Here is a 17,979-nt window from a genome sequence, read left to right on the forward strand (position 1 = left end):
AATTTGAAGTCTGTATGGAAGTTCATTCCCGTCATATCGAGCGGACAGACAGACATCATCAGTGCGTCCAGCCCATCGAGTAATATACTTCGTTTACGCTCAGTCAATATATACGAGTACTATATTAGAAAAGCAGGTCTGGAGCTTCGGACTTTGGACATGAGTTTGTGATATCCCGACATTAGCTAATAATAGTATCTCTATATAAAAAGGCAAATCACTCACTAACTGATTCATTACTAATTTTCCAATTTCCAGATAGCTCAAAATTTGATATTTTTGCACACATTTACCTCATTACCTAAGTATAAACACTAAAGTATTTTTAAAAAGATGAAACATCTACAGAGAACTATATTTGATTGTCCAATATCTGTATTTCCTAGAAAGATTAAATTTGTCACATATGGGTCTTGTACCCTCAACAGTTAATGAAAAACCTTTTTCGGTGCGCAGATTAAAATTGCGGGAAGTATACACGCTTTTCGACTGAAGTAGACTTGTTTGACCTATATATGTATGTTATTAAGGGAACAATGCAAAACTACTGGTGCAGCGAGAAAAGGTTGTGACAGGAAGAAGATTATTATGGCCGAAATCAAAGAATTCTGTACTATAATAAGCCTTTCAAACCAAGTATGTAAATTATTTTTCGAATGTTTCCACAATGACGTAAAACTATAATTTATGCGAACCTAAATGCTTATTCACGCGCAAAATCTAAAGTAAGTGCCAGTATACATTTTTTCACTATTTAATCTCTTAACAATAGATATTCAAATAATAATTACCTCAGAGATTTCTAATTTCGATTTAAAATGATTATAGGCCTAATCCGGCCTAAAATATTTTAATTCAAGTGTTACTGAAATTGTTGGAGCTATTTATTGAAATATTATAGAATTTTACAGAGCCATTTTGCATTTAATGAAATGTAAAAATGGATAAATGCAATTTTGCATTTAATGAAATGCTAAAATGGGTACTTATAAAAACTGTTTTACTATTCGAGTTCAAACCTCCGAAACATAGCTCTAAGGTGCAATTATTCTGATCGTGATTGGAATATCTTTCAATGATTATTAATTATTTTCAGGTGTGTTTTTTATCCAATTTAAAAAGGATATGCCCAGGAAATTTTATTCAATATGAAATCTAAATCCAAGACGCGGATAACGGCTGGTACAGGAATACAATTCGATAGATATAAAGCAATATAGTTGGTGTATAAGATCAAGAAAAAATATATGTCAATATAGTATGAGAAGCTTGTATTGGCCGAAAATAATTTATGTTCAGCCATTTAAATCTGTATTCGGTCTAAGATATTTTCGGGGTCGTATTTTAGTTGCCTTGTAGTCGCAAAAAAGAAAATATTTTTTATACACATACTGTATGTAAGTCTAAAAAGCCTAATTTGGTCAATAAAAATTTACATCTGGCTTTTATAATTTACTTTTGTATAAGGATTGTAAATGAAATATTCCAGCTTCTGATTATGTTTTATTATTATTTAACACTCCACTACTGCTGACAAATTAATCCACTGTATATCCAGTTGGTTTCAAGATAGTTAAAACCACCTGGATAAGTAGAATGGTCTATAAATAGCCAATACACCCCGTGCAGTAATGCCTGGCGCGATCCTGCGAGGATGTTTGGACGAACAGGAAGTGCTTTTGTTGGAGGTTTTAGTGGCTATGTACTCCTTAGAAGTAAGAATCCTACACTCTAGGGAGTGATGGTTCCCTACCCCCGATAGTATATCAAAGATTTTCCCACCTCTTTGGCTTTGCAAAAAAACACTGACACATACCGCAATAAGTTTTTGAGTACCGATGTACTGAATTCGTTTTGCTCAGCCAAATGTTATTTAGTTTTATTTATCGGCTAACCAATAGGTATCAAACTACATGCCAGATTAATATATCTCCAGTAATCTAAAATAGAATGATTTGGATCTCATTTTTCAAAAGTTCTACCTAAATATACTACCACGTAAACAATAACCTTTATATGACTATGTCCGAATTTAAAATTTGAAGTGGAAACCTACATCTCAGTGCATAATCGTGACTCTACCTAAATATACTACCACGTAAACAATAACCTTTATATGACTATGTCCGAATTTAAAATTTGAAGTGGAAACCTACATCTCAGTGCATAATCGTGACTCGTGACGTTTTAATGTGGGTACACATTAAAAATTCCTGTTTCAGTATCACAATGATCAGTAGAGTTGAAATACACACAAATAAACTTTTTTAACTGTGGTCTTGTTGTTTGGTTGTCAGAAATATAACACTAAAAAGAAATGTAACACAACTTTGGCCTATAATAAACACACAACCTTTATATTATGTTATAAGTATTAAGTACTTGTATTTCATGATGTAGTTATGTATCTGGATGAATATTGTAATTATTAAAGGCAATATATTTTAACCATTAAAAACATCATTATGAATAGTATTTCTCTTGTTAAATATTACATTTACTATACTGTTTAATATTTGTACATTTTCTGCTTTTTAAAGTTCTAGGGTATTGAAAATAAATACTTTATTACTGTCATTTAAGCGAAATTTCTCTTAAGTGGGATTAAGACTACACAAATTAGTTGAAACAAAGGCTTCGGTGAAGTGTGCGCTTACCTTCATGAAATACTATATCCTGTTCTCTTACGGCGGCTAAGATTACTACTACAAGTTACGTATCAAGAGGAGGAAACTTCGCTGTACTGCTAAGTTTTAGGTAAACTTTGGAAGAAATTGTATTCAAACTATACTTTGGGAAAATGTCTACATAACTTCACCGAACATAACGCCCAGAACCCATGACCATCCAACATATAACGTTCTTCTGAAAAAGATTAACGTTATATGGTTTCAACTCTCCAAACAGGTTGAAACTTGGTTTAACAATTAATCTTATAAATATCTAAGCATAGTTCGATAAGCAACTTGGTACGCAATTTAGTTCTATAAATGGTGACAGTACACGCCGTTTAGAAACAATCACAGCTCTGGTGTACGATTATATGTACCATGAGAAAGATTAATTTCAATTAATTTCAAGTGTATATAATTGTTTTAACTTTCAGGTACAAATATTTTTTTATTTCAAACCGTTTTTAGATGTTTTAAAACCGAGAACTGACAACAGGAATGCATAAACAAGTTCGAATGAGGTACACAATTGACGTTTAAAATACGTATTTTAAACGTCAATATTATATATTGACTCAGTTGACAATATTGTATATTGACTCAGTTCATTGTAGAGCTTGGTATGCCACTTGTTCCTATTCTGATTTATAGATCCAGAGGTAAATTTAAATTCGTTCCTAAACTTGAATATTCACAAGTAATTTTACCTCCTCGAACAGTTTTAAAAAGGGGAAGTCATTTTGTGTCTCAAAATAAATGATTTAAGAAGATACAATTTACATAAATATATGTGATAAAAATGATGAGTTAAGTATGTTATGAACTAAAATTCAGTTTTATTCCTCCTATTACAGCTTTATATGTATATTAAACTTGGTTTGTGAGGCCCCTATGAGGATGGGGAGCGAGAGCCTCTGTTTGGTTTCGTTGTTGTTGCGCCGCCGGGCCATTACCCCAGACTGAACTAATTTAACCTTCTCTAACTTTTCTCATATTACTTTACGAGTTGTTTTGCTCTTTTTGTGGACATTTCTACTATCAACTGCTATCCCCGATAATTATATTTGAGAATTATGTCTTTGGCTGACAGAATATAGCCTATTCACTAACTTTAAGCATATTTGTAGGTTTTTAATTTATCGTAAATAACACGACTTACTATTAAATTCTGAATAAGAATTTGAAGTAAAAAATATTCAATCTAAAAGGTATATTTCTGGTATTCCTAAATTTAGGATATCTAAGACAATGAGTTTTATGTTGTGTATATTTTTTCAATAGTTTATACTCGTATAATTTCATTCTGTTTGCCAGAAACCAATGACTGTCATACTTTAGTTTAAAAGAATCATAGTTAATCAATAATTAAACTGTAATGGATCCTATAAAGAACAAATATATTGGAAAATATATTGTAGAGCCTTCAACCTTTTACAGGTAATTTACTTAAAGAAAAAGTCTAGATTGTGCAAAGGTCTTTTTAAAGGCGTTCCATCAATAAAACAAATATTTTATTTCATTATCTATTTATTTTAGATTAATAATTTGTAGCTTTTTGGTTGATGTAAATTTCAATATTTCTTTAAAGTAACCATTCAATGTTAGTTTAGACAATTAGTCAGAGCACACGTCAGTTATATTATAAATTTTAGAATTGAAGTTATTGACTACTGAGAATTTGGACAGTAAATATATACCAGTCATCGTATATACATGGTAATATTTGTAGTATTAATACACATGGTAATAATCCCCGGTAATATTTTAGAGATTTTTTATTCAGTTGAAGCAAACAAAAATGCAATATAAAACGGGTCAAAAATTCTTAGTGTACCGTCTGTCTGCTAATTTTTAATTTTTACTTTTTATATGTCATTCTTTAAAAATAAAACATACAAAAGTTCAACAATTATTTTTCTTGCAGTTTCAAATTAAGAGAAAAATCTATATTGTATTATCATATATTGTTTCAACATGGTGTGGTAAATTTGTTAAACCTTAATAACATAACGACTAGGGTTAAAAAAACATAAGAAGAATAATAAAACGTAATAAATTGTATTGCAAAATATTATGATACCTAAAACATAAAAAAGGTCAATAAGTAATGTTGATGCAAGCTTTCAACGTTCATAATGAAGAGCAAAATTTTCATTATTTACACTTTTACGGCATTATTAATTATGCCTAAAACAGTTAAAAGCTTATAGTTATACCTGTTAAAATACTTATAAGATATAATAGTATTATCTCGGTGTCAGAATGTTTGTATTTAAATGTTACAACTTTTATTATTCTTTACTGTATTAAACTTCAAAAGGTTCAACTATCCTCAATTTTAAACAAAGTATGATAATATACTACGAGTATTAACTTTTCTCCTGATTAGAGACTGCAAAATTTGTTTATAAAATAAAAATATCACTTAAGACAGATAGACAGCAAACCAAGCATTTTGCAGCCATATGCATATTAAATATTTGTTTGTTTTGTCAGAAAGAACAAATTTCCAAAATATTACTACACACTTTGAAAACACCCTGTATCGTAAATTATGAACAATAATACGCATATAAAAATATTGTAACAACTATCGTTTCCACAAGCCGCATTATATGGCATACATATAGGGAGAGGTAGTAATGGCACGAGGGGTTATGTTTGGTAAATGATGTGGACATATTCCATGCTACCATGAGAACTATTGCAATATATTGATTTTGTGCATAAAAATCTACCAAAAACTTATCTGCAATTTTCAATTCACTGCTTAATAAATTCAAGTGACACATAGTATTATAACCTTTCCTTATTCATTTATATTTAAGATGATCATAATTGTGTACTTTTGTGGTATTTATTTACAGAAAATAAGAACGAATGTCAGGTCTGACCCGTTAATATCACACCCGAGGTGTGGCGGAGAGAAGCGAGCTTATCTCCCGTATTTCACAGATAACCAGGTCACATATCCTACGGTTGTTGTGTTCACCCAGATAGCTCCTAAAACATACCATGTTCTTTATGAATTTTAATAATCCCATGTTTTAACAGCGACTTAGTCCACAGTAAATGACCTACAAAACGTTGTATAAAATAGCTAAAATCTATTGTGTGACACACATTATTTTTACCAATAATGCATTCTAATATACTATAGGCAAGTATGTATAATATATAATATTAATTATTAGTTAAGTATTCAACATACCTATTTTCTTGTATAATTTTTGATGTATTTTTAACTTAAAACTTAATGATAGGCTTGACACCGCTTGAATAAGCCTTAAACTAAAGCTAAACTGACTATAACCCTAATTTACAAATTATAAAACAACGAAATATTTCTTTATTATGTGTTTATTCACATTCGTGTAAAGTCTGTTTGACACAATTACACAGTTGTCAACTATACGGATTGGTAGAAACCCTGAACTACGCATGTTAGCAGTTCAGGACCGGTTTTACATGACCTCCATACACACGCTGCCACTCATATGCTGACTAACGATTAAAGCAGGTTACGATTCATTAAAGTCAATCAAAGTTTTATGGGAAACTCGATACCACAGCAACAAGATACTACAAAATGTAATGATTCTTTCTCCAGTCTTAGCAACTGATTATATTTCACTGATCCAGAATAGGTTTCACTTGGCTTCCATTATTGAGTATAACAGGTCTTTTAAAACGGAGATATGTTGTCAAGTATCACAGCAACTATAAATTACTCCTACCCAATACCAATATTAAAATGTAATAATTATATATTGCTGAAAGAAGATGCCATTTTCTTGGCCAACTTATGGTAAAGTAATGTTTCTTTTGATAATAATAATACCATTCAACTCCAATCTTACTGTTCAAAAACAGGTTTCACCCAATATAAAATGTGTTTTCGTGGGTTAAATAATTAAACCCAAGATTTTTGAAAGTTTTTACTCTTGAAGCTTGCTCTGTATGACAATATCACATCTATATTTGAGATTTACATGTCAAAGCCTATAATATTTAAGAATTATATACTATAACAAATAAATCGATCTATTTTATGTGTAGCTTCTACATTGACAGATAAATAGGATAGACGAGAATCCATTAGATTCCATGCAACATACACAAATGATAAAGAACAATAACTATGCATATTTTCTTAACCATCCCTCCGACATAGAAAGAAGAGTAATGCTAAAGCTGTTCGAAGATCAACCATTCAAAGAAGGGATGTAGAGTAACCTCATGTAAGTGATTTCTAATAAGTAATTCAAGATTACTTAATATTAATATTGTGTAAATCATTATTATTTTTCGGGTATATTATTTGTAGGTCAAATTTTATTAAGTACATTATTTTATTTATTCCTTTGTTGTACTAGCTTTGCTCCAAACATAATGAATTCGATGAATTGAAACACACCTGATATCTTAAAAACTACTCAATCTATTTAAATTACTTAATCTTAGCAGCTTAAATCCAAACAATTATAAGAAATAAATATTATTCATATTATAAATTAATAATAAAAAGTATTTTCAATGTGGAAGGTATTTCACAGTAAGAATAAAATGACGCTCTCTTTACTACGAACAGAGCAAGAGATTAAGCTCTGATTTATGCTCCAACACTGCTGCCGATAAACGAGCAGCCTTCATGCGTAATCCCGACAGCTTCAGTGACTAGAGTTATTTAAAGTAAGATAAACCAGTTAGGAAAGAAACTAGCTTTACTATAGTATAACTGTATAACTTGAATAGGAACTCATTCATGTACAATTACTTTTTTTTGCATTGACCATAAATATAACTTAATTAAAATTCTCATCGTGTACCAAACATAATATACGACCATGCACCAAACAGTAAACTTCCTAGCGATCGAGACTAAAATACGAAAGTGGGACAATTCCACATTGTCCAAAACTGACCGAAGAATAACTGTGAACATCTTGCTATCCAAATAAAGGACCCTAATGACCCTACTCTTGATCAAGTTTCTACAAACCAGCTTACACGATTTACATGTTTATTGTAGGTAAATATAGTATTTTCTTGTTATACCAAACAAACATTATTTATAAAATAACTCTATTTTAAGTACACTATTTAAAATAGCATTTGATATTATAAAAATAATTATACCGTTTCCACTACCGGATACAGAAGTGTGTGAGTTTAACTAACGGAAGTAGTGACTTTTCCGTATCACGGGTGGTAAAACGAGCGAACACCAAGTAATAAATCCCCGAGATCATTCTACACCAGAGTTCCAAATTAAATAATTACATTTACTATTTAGATGTATGACTCTCATTAAAGCATCAAGGAAACATCTAGTTGCTTGCTTCTTATAATTTTTTAAAGAGGCCTATCCCTTTTTTAGTTTTATTCTACGCATCCTACGAAGGCACTGGAAAGTACGAAGTTCTTATCCAACAGAACAAGGAGAAGATATAATACAAGGTTGCTAGCACTAATAAAATGTCCGTCACAGACAGGATTTGGACCTGCACTATCTTTAACTCAGAGCTAAAGTCCGATACCTTAGACCGTAAGTACACTGGCTCCCCTATCACATTTGACGCAGCATGTAACTCTACCCGACCCGTGCGACTTCCAGTTCCTATTGGTTGTTGTTTGTCCCTTTTATTTGTTCTTTATTCATTCTTCCTTCAAAAATCTCATATTTTATTGGACTTTTCCTAATTTTATATAGTATAATCTTCTTCCATATCAATTATATGGTTTACACTGTTATTTATGTTGTTGTACTACAGCATGCGTCAAATTTGTGTTAACCTAATGCAGATGTGCTGAACAATTAAACGCACAATGTTTGTGGGCTAACCTTGCATTGGAGCTCATATTGGTTCTTACTTTTCCTTTCACTGGCTCTCTCTTTATTCTTGCCACCCTGCTCTGAGTGTATATTTGTAGTATAAATATGTATTGGTTAATAAGGCTGTTGCTGTAAAAAGTAATACAATTATTGTCCCGTACTACTCCTCTTTTAATAAAGTTGTATGATTCATATGTGTATCGTTCTGATCCTTAATTACATTTCGCTATTCTTTTATACAATGTTTCTTTAATTATACTTCTTACTATGTCCCCATTGAAATCGTTGACTTTGCAGATCCTTGATGTAAATATTCATTCATTAAAATCTTATCTTTGTCAACCATGGTTTGAGTTGAAATCAATGTTCTTTCATAATTAAAATATACAATTTATTTGAAAAAATTTTAAAACACTGGTTATTTACACAGTGGCAGAAGAATTATGCCTTGGAGATATCCAATAGAATACTAAAAGAGAATGCAAAACCATAATTTCAATAATACAATAGTAATATAACAAAATCCTTTTAAAACCTTAAAATTTAAATTCAATATTATATTAAATTGAACCTAGAAATACTGTTTGTATATAAACTTGAGTTTATTCACTTACACTCCGCGTAGCTAAAGATTTCAAGATTAAGAAAGCTACTGGATGTAAGTGACAGGAAGAGAAATGTTCACGATCTCTTGGCTCCGGCCGCAGAAGTGCCAGCGTCGGAATCACCTCGTATTTTATTCTCCAAAGTCTAAATCGAAATATCTTTTATTTCCCTACATACACTTTCAAAACAAATAAATACTGGTGCAATATATCAAGGCGTTTGCCTTAAAGATGTTATTTATGTGGCGCAAACGTAAAAACAACGATTGTAATGACAATATTTATTCATCAGACTTACGATGAATGTGTAATATTCTAATATTACAGTTTAAATATAATCAATAACTTTTACGCAGTAAAGTAATTTTTAATTCATGAAAAATGTGTATATCATTTCTTTTAAATTTCCCCGCATGATACTGCTGTTTTCGTATGTTCAAGCTCTTCAATAAAAAGTTTTCCTCACAGTATTGTGATTTTGTAAACATTCAATAACTTATTTTAAGACTAAATATAATTTACTTACTTATAGTATTGAATTTTTATTATGTGTTTACCATTTTATTTTGTATCAATATGTTTAGTACTTAATTACGGAATGAAATCTCAATGTTGTACATATAAATATAAATTGAACTATTTGTTTAAAAAATGTACAAACACCATGATTTTTATTCACGTAAACTAATTACACTGTGGAATTTTGATTTCTAAATAAAGAAATATTTGTTTTAAACTGTATAGTAATTAACGCCTTTTTTGAAAAGCTATATTAATCTAACTGAAGTAGAGTAAAATCTATCAAATAGCTATCCTCATATTTTTATTTTTCAAATAGTAGAACTCGATAAAAAAGTCATCATACATCTTGAATAAAACAGTTTTTCGTTTTAAATAAGGATTAACTTTACATATTGTAACTCTATATTTTTGGTTTATATAACTAAACAACTTTCCTTGGAATTTTCACAATGAGATTGTTAACTAAATTAAATACATCTAAAGTTATCACTATACATGTACTTAAGTATATATTAACATTCTACCCCCAAAAAGAGAAAAATAATTATAAAAAGGTCAAAATCATAAACTTGAACAAACCCTGAATTGTCTAAGTACGATATCTAAATTTGATTCCCTTTATAGTTAAGTTCTTTTCATCTAATAGTTATGACAAAACATTCATGTTTCTTTGGCTTACAAGAATGCAATGATATCCAAAACGTACCGGCCTTGATCTGTTCAATCTATTAAATATCTTTTAGATCTTACAATACACATAGTATTATTCGTTTTTGTCCTCATGAAATTAATACATAGATTCCATCAATACGCATTTGTTAATAGCTAACAATTGTATTTTTATACATTTTCATTGAGCACGAAACTTTACATCAAATAGAGTCTATTAAATGTAACTAATATTGCAAAGGTTTTACTAAACTCATCACACGTTATCTCGCACTAGAAAAAAATTATGGTTTCTCTGGGCGCGATGAATGTGACTTGAAAGTTGTATTCGGAACGATAATATATTGAGCCGGTTGTTCTGACGGCCATTTTGATTTTACCCCGGTAAGAACATATCATTTCAAAGATATTACTAATATGCGACCAAAACCGCTTGTTATTTCTTTGATACTTTTACTAGTTATTCAGAAACAACATTTTATACTTTATCGTTTAGGTATAAGATATTATGAAATTATAAACTTAAAATTAACTTATAAGCGCTTGGATGCATTTTAATCAATTTTTTTAATGATTTATTTCCAATTTTTCTACGAACAAAAATAAGGATGTATAAGCGTTTAAAGGTTGACATTGTTCTTCGCTAAATCTAACTATAGGTATACGCAAATTAAACACAATGTGTTTAATTTTTAAAGTATTCAATATTATAGCTTAAGAAAATTAACTTACATAACCTGTTGTACAAACTCTTTATGTAAGGAAATACAATAATTTCATTTATAGTTGAATAAACTTCTATGAGAACCTAAATTTGGTAGTATATGCATATACCATAACGCTACGCATTTTTTTTTGTTATCACAGTATTCCTTTCAATTTAACTTCTGACAAAAACTAATAACCGCCTCAAATTCAATGAAGATAACTTTAAGGTTTAGCGATTAAAGAACAAAGAACGAACTTTCCTCGTTACCGCAAGTGATGACAGGCTTTCAGTCAGCATTAACACCAGGGCGTTTGTCAAACTCACTCTTCAAGTTTTCAAAAATTTCCTACCGTAAATTATCGTCTCAACAGCATTGTCGGCTTGATATACACGTACTCAGTGTGTATAAACCCCTCCTTACAAACTAGGTCACGACTGTTAAGTTGGTGGCTTAATCTTAATAGCTGCATTGTGTGTTTGATATACACGTACTGAGTGTGTATAAACCCCTCCTTACAAACTAGGTCACGACTGTTAAGTTGGTGGCTTAATCTTAATAGCTGCATTGTGTGTTTGGCCCGTCATCGTCGTTTCACAACTACTTAATTGACAAGGATTATTAATTCCTCATTATCTCCCTTTATCGTCGGCGTTTATGTTAATTTTTTGGATATAGTTCTCATATGCAATAACAGTTGGCTATTATGCATTGTCATTAAGTCACATGTAGTTTTAATTTAACTTTTATGCTATATACATTCGTGTACGAAAATTGTCATTGCACCATATGAGGCAAAAAAAGTCATTTATGTTTGTTCACGTTTATCAACTGCCTCCATGTTTGGTCGATTAAACTTTGTGCAGTTCATATTGATTTTCTTGGGTTTAGTTTACACTATTCAAAATAAAAATAATTGTTAACTGGATACAATTATATTTACACAGACTTGAGAAAAGGGGTCTTGTTTAAGATTTCTAATAGCAATTTCCCATGGCGGCAAGCAGTATGACTACATTTTGAGATGGGCAGGGGTTTAAATAAGCTAGAATGTAATTCATTTGTAAAATAAACTATCGATTTAATTGTTTCTATAATTAACATTATTATTGAAAATGATGATTGGCCTAGTTCGTGGAACGTTTTATAACAACATAAAGTGTTATAAGTCAAGATTACAGGTAAATATGGTTCTTTTAGACTTCTTCTAGAGAGGTTTTGGTAGATTAAAACTTTGAAGGCCAGCAGCAGTGGCCAAAGCAATTCTGACGGGTGCAACTATGTAATATAAACTTCCACCGGCCTTGTAAGGATAAGCAAGGTGTACTATGTACAGTGGCATAGCATATTATAATAGGCATACTATAATACAACAGCGAATACTGTCAGTCGGGGCTAAAATGATACAAAAAAGTAAATTTTGCACCTAGCTTTCAAACCATTGAAGTTACAGACACGAAAAAAATACTATAGTATGTATTTTTTAACGCTTTATTATTTTATATTAATATTTAGTAGTTCACCAACTAAATAAAATAAATCTGTGTATCACATTAGCCCCAGCAAAGGGGGTTATTGTGATACAGGCCTGGTGCTATTGTGGTACACTGCATTATTTAGGTAAGTAGGTAACACTAGTAAAATTTGGATGGGGCTGTAGAGAGATAGCCCAGGGGTTAATAAATCGTCCAGTATTTTCAAAAATGTTTAATCTTGATTAGAACCTACAAAGTTATGGACATTTTCATATATCCACCTCAAAACCCCCAAAAAAGACTATTGATATAACTTGTTGTAAAATATGTAGAATGATTTATTAAGTGGGTAATAAAAAATTAAGAATTAATATCAACTATCACTTTGTATTTTAGACTGATTTTGTATGAAATTTCAAAACTCTTTCACATTCACCTGACCAGGAAAGGCATAAGTAATTTTTCTATTCTTGTAACAGGCACTGGGAAATGGCAAAACAGCCTGAATGTCCATAAAATCTATTACAAGTCTATCATTTTCTTTAAATTCAAACTCTATATTGCCTCTATATTAGTAATTCTTAGTCCATGAACAATGATTTCCCCGTCGTCTTCATCAACTTTGTCTATTTGGTACAAAAACTTAAAGTGGGTAGATTTTCTTGAGCCTCCTTTTACATCAACCAACACACAAAAGTGTCTTTCTTTATGTTGTCTTCAAAAATTGGAGTTTGGTATTCAACTGCTTCAACAGATTCTTGTTTCATATTAGTCAAATAATCTTCTTGGAGAGAATCGTCAGAGTTTTCACCAATACTAAGATTGCTATCACTTTTATCTGAGTCATCAATCTTCACTGTGCCGAGGTGTTCATCTTTTTTTCATATTTGTAATCAACAGTTTATTCTCTTGAAAGGTATTAGTTGATTCTTCTGTTAGATCTGGTAGTTTAGATTCCTCATTCGTTGTCACAGTAGGTTTATCTTTTTTATTTTGTTTTGGTTTTTTCCTCTCAGACCTTTTTTCTCAGCTTTACTCTTTCTTTTCTGACATTTGTTCATTTCTTTTTCAGCTGCTTGTTCTCTGGAAAGTTTTTCTGCTTCGATCCATTCTTCACTGGTGATTACTTTGGATTCTGCATCCACTCGTTTCCTTTTTCTAACTTGTGGTACTGATCTTTTAATTTTTGTAAGCAAAAAGCTCTCAAACGATCCTGCAGGGAATGATTTGGAAGGCGATGGATTAACAATGCGTTTTGAGATGTTTCGAAAACTGTTAGAGTGCTGCAGGTTAAAGCATCCTGCATTTCAGTTTGCGTTGCTGATTTTGAACTAGATGGGGTTGCTAAATTGGTTGTTTCCAATGTTTGTTGATTCATTGCTTCATCATCCTTCGAAGAACCCTCTTTTTGTATTTTATATCTTGAGAGTTTTTCAGCATCTAGACGCGCAATAGGATATTTTGTCCTGTCAAATAGGAAAATTCCTGTAGACTCAAATCCTGTTTTGACATTTTTAGGAGTTAAACCTATGTGCCAAACCTTACACAGCATATCCAAAAACTCGTCTTTAAGCATTTTTCTTTGGTTTTGACGATACCATTGAAGTAAATTTTGATCCCAAACATACTAGAAAGTCTTAAAACAAGACTTGTCTAATGGCTGTAGGACGTCTGAAGTATGTGCTGGTAGCTTGATTATTGTGATTTTATTGTCACGGGCATATTCAACTGTCGCAACATCCAAATGTGTCATGTGTCCATAAAAAATGAACAAAAGTGGTTTTTCCTTCACTATTTTACTAAATTGTTTAAAGTGGTCATGAAACATTTCTGATGTCATCCAGCCATTTTGACTACATGCATAAAATGTTCCGGGTAAGTCTTTTTCTCCTTTCCAAGTAGACCATAAGTTTGCACCCTGAAAAATGATCAAAGGAGATGTGACTAAGCCTGCAGCATTACAACATGCTAACACTGTTGTATTATCTCTGCCAGTGCCTTCCTGTGTTCGGTGCGCTTTCTGACCTACTCCAGATAACAACTTTACCCTGGAGGGATCACTGCAAAATGATGTCTCTTCCAGGTTGCAGATGTGGTTTGGTTTGTCTTCCAATGCCAAGTCTTTTATGTTTTTTTCTACTAAATCGTAGAAATTATAAATTAGAAATGGATCCCTTGTATTAATCTTGCGAGCTTTTTCCAGTGGCTTCATTTTCTTTAGGCTCATTTATTGTCGTTCACAAAATCCTTTGTACCAATCATGGCCTGGTCGGTTTCCTACAAAAGGAACAGTCAAACTGTTTTGTTCCACATACTCCTTTACAACATCTAAGACTTCTTCCTTAGACAAGGCGAACCCATTTTTGACCATGGTCCTCAAGTAAGTTGCTAATTTTTCTTTTATTTCAATTGGCAATGCCAGTTGATGTCCTGGGGGTTTGTTATCGGGGTTATCTAACTTCTTTAAATATCTATGTAAAAACATTTTGTCCATTTTTAACTCATCACTGATTTCACGAAGCAATTTTCCTTCATTTACTAACACAACCGCCCTATCTAGAATGTCTTGTGGGTAAGTCTTCCGGGTACCTCTAGGTTTATATTTACTAACCATCTTGATTTAAATTAAAACAACGCAAAAGTTAACTGTCAAACTTCACTTTTTGTCAAAACCAATCTGCTTCATACCTGAAAACACCTAAACCCAAAAGAAATATTATTATAAGGATCATTTACAACATTTAAGGAAATAAACACATGTATCACAATAGCCCCATCCGGCGTATTGTAATAGCCCCTGTTCCTGTATCACATTAGCCCCGTAAAGTTTTAGGGCGTTTTTACATCAACTGGATTACATCATCACAATCATCTAAGTATGAAACAAATGTAAATTTAGTTATGAATCTAACACACTAACCTCCATTCGGCTACATAAACAAAAAAATCCTGAAGACCAAAAGTTTCGATTGTTAGCACAACAGTTTTTTTTTTTAACAAATTAAAGACGTATTAATATTTTTTAGTTCTAATCTTTGTGTTATGCACTAAGTACTATATGTTGGTCAACTCAACATAAAATGGAGCATATTATGCATTTTTCCTAGCTCAAATCCGTTGTTAAAGTGATTTTTTTCACGTGTATCACATTAGCCCCAAGTTTTAGGGTGTATCACAATAGCCCCGACTGACCCTAAATAAATGTTTTATATATATATGTGTGTGTGTGTGTATATATATATTTGCGCGCGCGCACGATGATCCTGTTCATATCATAATTAAATTATTAAATATTTCAAATTTTCATTTGAAATGCCTTTTGGTTTACATGATTAACTACCATGTTGTCTCTGCAGTGTAAAATTTACTGCGTAATTTCATATGTGTTTTCTCATGACAAATAATTTAACTCATTTCAGGCCGAAGAATTTGAACCAGTCTCAAATATTTAACGTTGTACACGTCTTCAAAGCATTCTTGTAATATAATCGTATTTTCTTAAGTTATAAAACAAACATTTGAAAGATAATTTAATCAACAACTAACCAGAAAACAGAATTGGCCGTTCTGTTGAAATTTTTGCAAGTAGAATTCGTCAAATATACAATTCTTGTTAAGTCCTTCCGTCAATATTGAATGTAAATAGATCTTTGGTCTGTAAGGAACTCTAAACCTTGCCATTTCTCAGTGTGCAAACATCTTTTCAAGTATACTTATAGCAGTCCATCAACTGTAGAAATTACTTTTTATTTTACAATGTTTTATTTCAAACGCTCTACTGAAATATCTGTATTTATGAATAATAAACACCTTTAATAAACCAAAAAAAATTTAAATATGTTTGGAAATATTAAATTAATATACAGTTTACTCTGTGCAAAGATTTAAGAATACAATAGTAATATTTTTAAGGAAATTGTAGTAATTTAAAAATATTTATTACTCAGAGAAAAGGTTAGTTCCTTTGTGTATGTGTTTAGTATTTAAACAACAGAGTATTCCTAAAGTAAATGTTTAAATTATTTAATATTGTCACTGTTACAAGTTATATAAGTGAAGTATGGAGTGAAACATTTACGTACATACTATGATGAGAAAAGTAAATATATTCTTAAATCAATCAAAACGTTTGGAAAAATAATATAACATAATATAAATCTGCTGTGTTATTTTTACCATTTCATTGCTTGCTTTTATCTTGTTTTTCTAAATATAAATATAAACAATAGAACATTTTACCAAATAGTATTATCTATAACATTTCAGTCAGTCTAAACACCATTAATCTTTGCTCTCTTCAAACCACATACTTTATTTTTTAGTCTAGAAAAAAACACTTTCTCTCTCAAACACGGTAATACACAACTTGTTTTTTCTTTAAAAATCAAATCTAAGACATTATATTTATTTACCAATAACTTAAATATAATACCATGGATTTAATGAAAGGTAAAGTAACTAACAAAAATATGTAAAAGTACTACAACTATGTTTTTTAGAACCGTCAACATGTACGGATTTCTTTAAATAGTTTTAAATTAATCAGGAGCTCTGCCATTATAATTTATAGTTAGCAGAGAGATACTATATAATATGTACTTACCTATATAATTTTATTCCTTAATTATAATATAGTATACGAACTAGTAGAAACCTCGAGTAGGGTTATGATACAATGGCGATTATAGACAACGGCATGTCTTATCAGCCAAGGCTCAGGCTGTGGATTAACCGACTATTGCGTCAATACGTCAATATTGTGTCTGAGCAATAACTCATTGGTGACAGCCATATTTACTTAGTTTTCAACAGAGTTGATTTATATATTTTTTGTTTTGTCTTGTAAGAACAGTGTATCAAAGTTAAAATAAATAACATAATACACATTCAATAATTAAACATCTTTATTGTAGAACATCTTTTAGTAGGTATAGGGTACATAAATTATAATAAATACTCATTGAAACGATTTTATTTATTAGCCTTTATAATTAAAGTAATGGCGGTATTTGATATGCCAGACTAGAATTGTTGGTGGGTGATAAGGATCGCTTTATGATGTACGCTTTGCTGAAGCCACAAATAGCCAGAACAAATAATGAGGGGCCAATCGCGTGCGACAAAGGGGCGTGGGCTAGGGACCGCAGTTCTGTATCTGTGTGATGCCTATCTTACTGGACCTCATAACAATTTTATGCACACTGTTTACTACACGAACGCTACTTTGACTCCAGCTCACCTGAACCAAATTTGGAGTTAGTTTTATAATTCAGTATATATATCTATAGATCGGTTCTCATTTTTACTACTATTACCCAGAGTTGCCTTTCAACGAAGATTATGAATATATTGGAATACACTGATAGCAATTATTGTTGCCTAATAAGGCAATGCCTATTCTTTCTATAGCGCATATTCACTGCAATTCTATACTGAGAGTTATACAGGGCGGAAAAAAATTTCTGGAGACCTCTTGTTAATATTGGAAAGCTC

The sequence above is a fragment of the Homalodisca vitripennis genome, chromosome 4 (genome assembly GCF_021130785.1).
Source record: "Homalodisca vitripennis isolate AUS2020 chromosome 4, UT_GWSS_2.1, whole genome shotgun sequence".
In the NCBI taxonomy this organism is placed as follows: Eukaryota; Metazoa; Arthropoda; class Insecta; order Hemiptera; family Cicadellidae; genus Homalodisca; species Homalodisca vitripennis.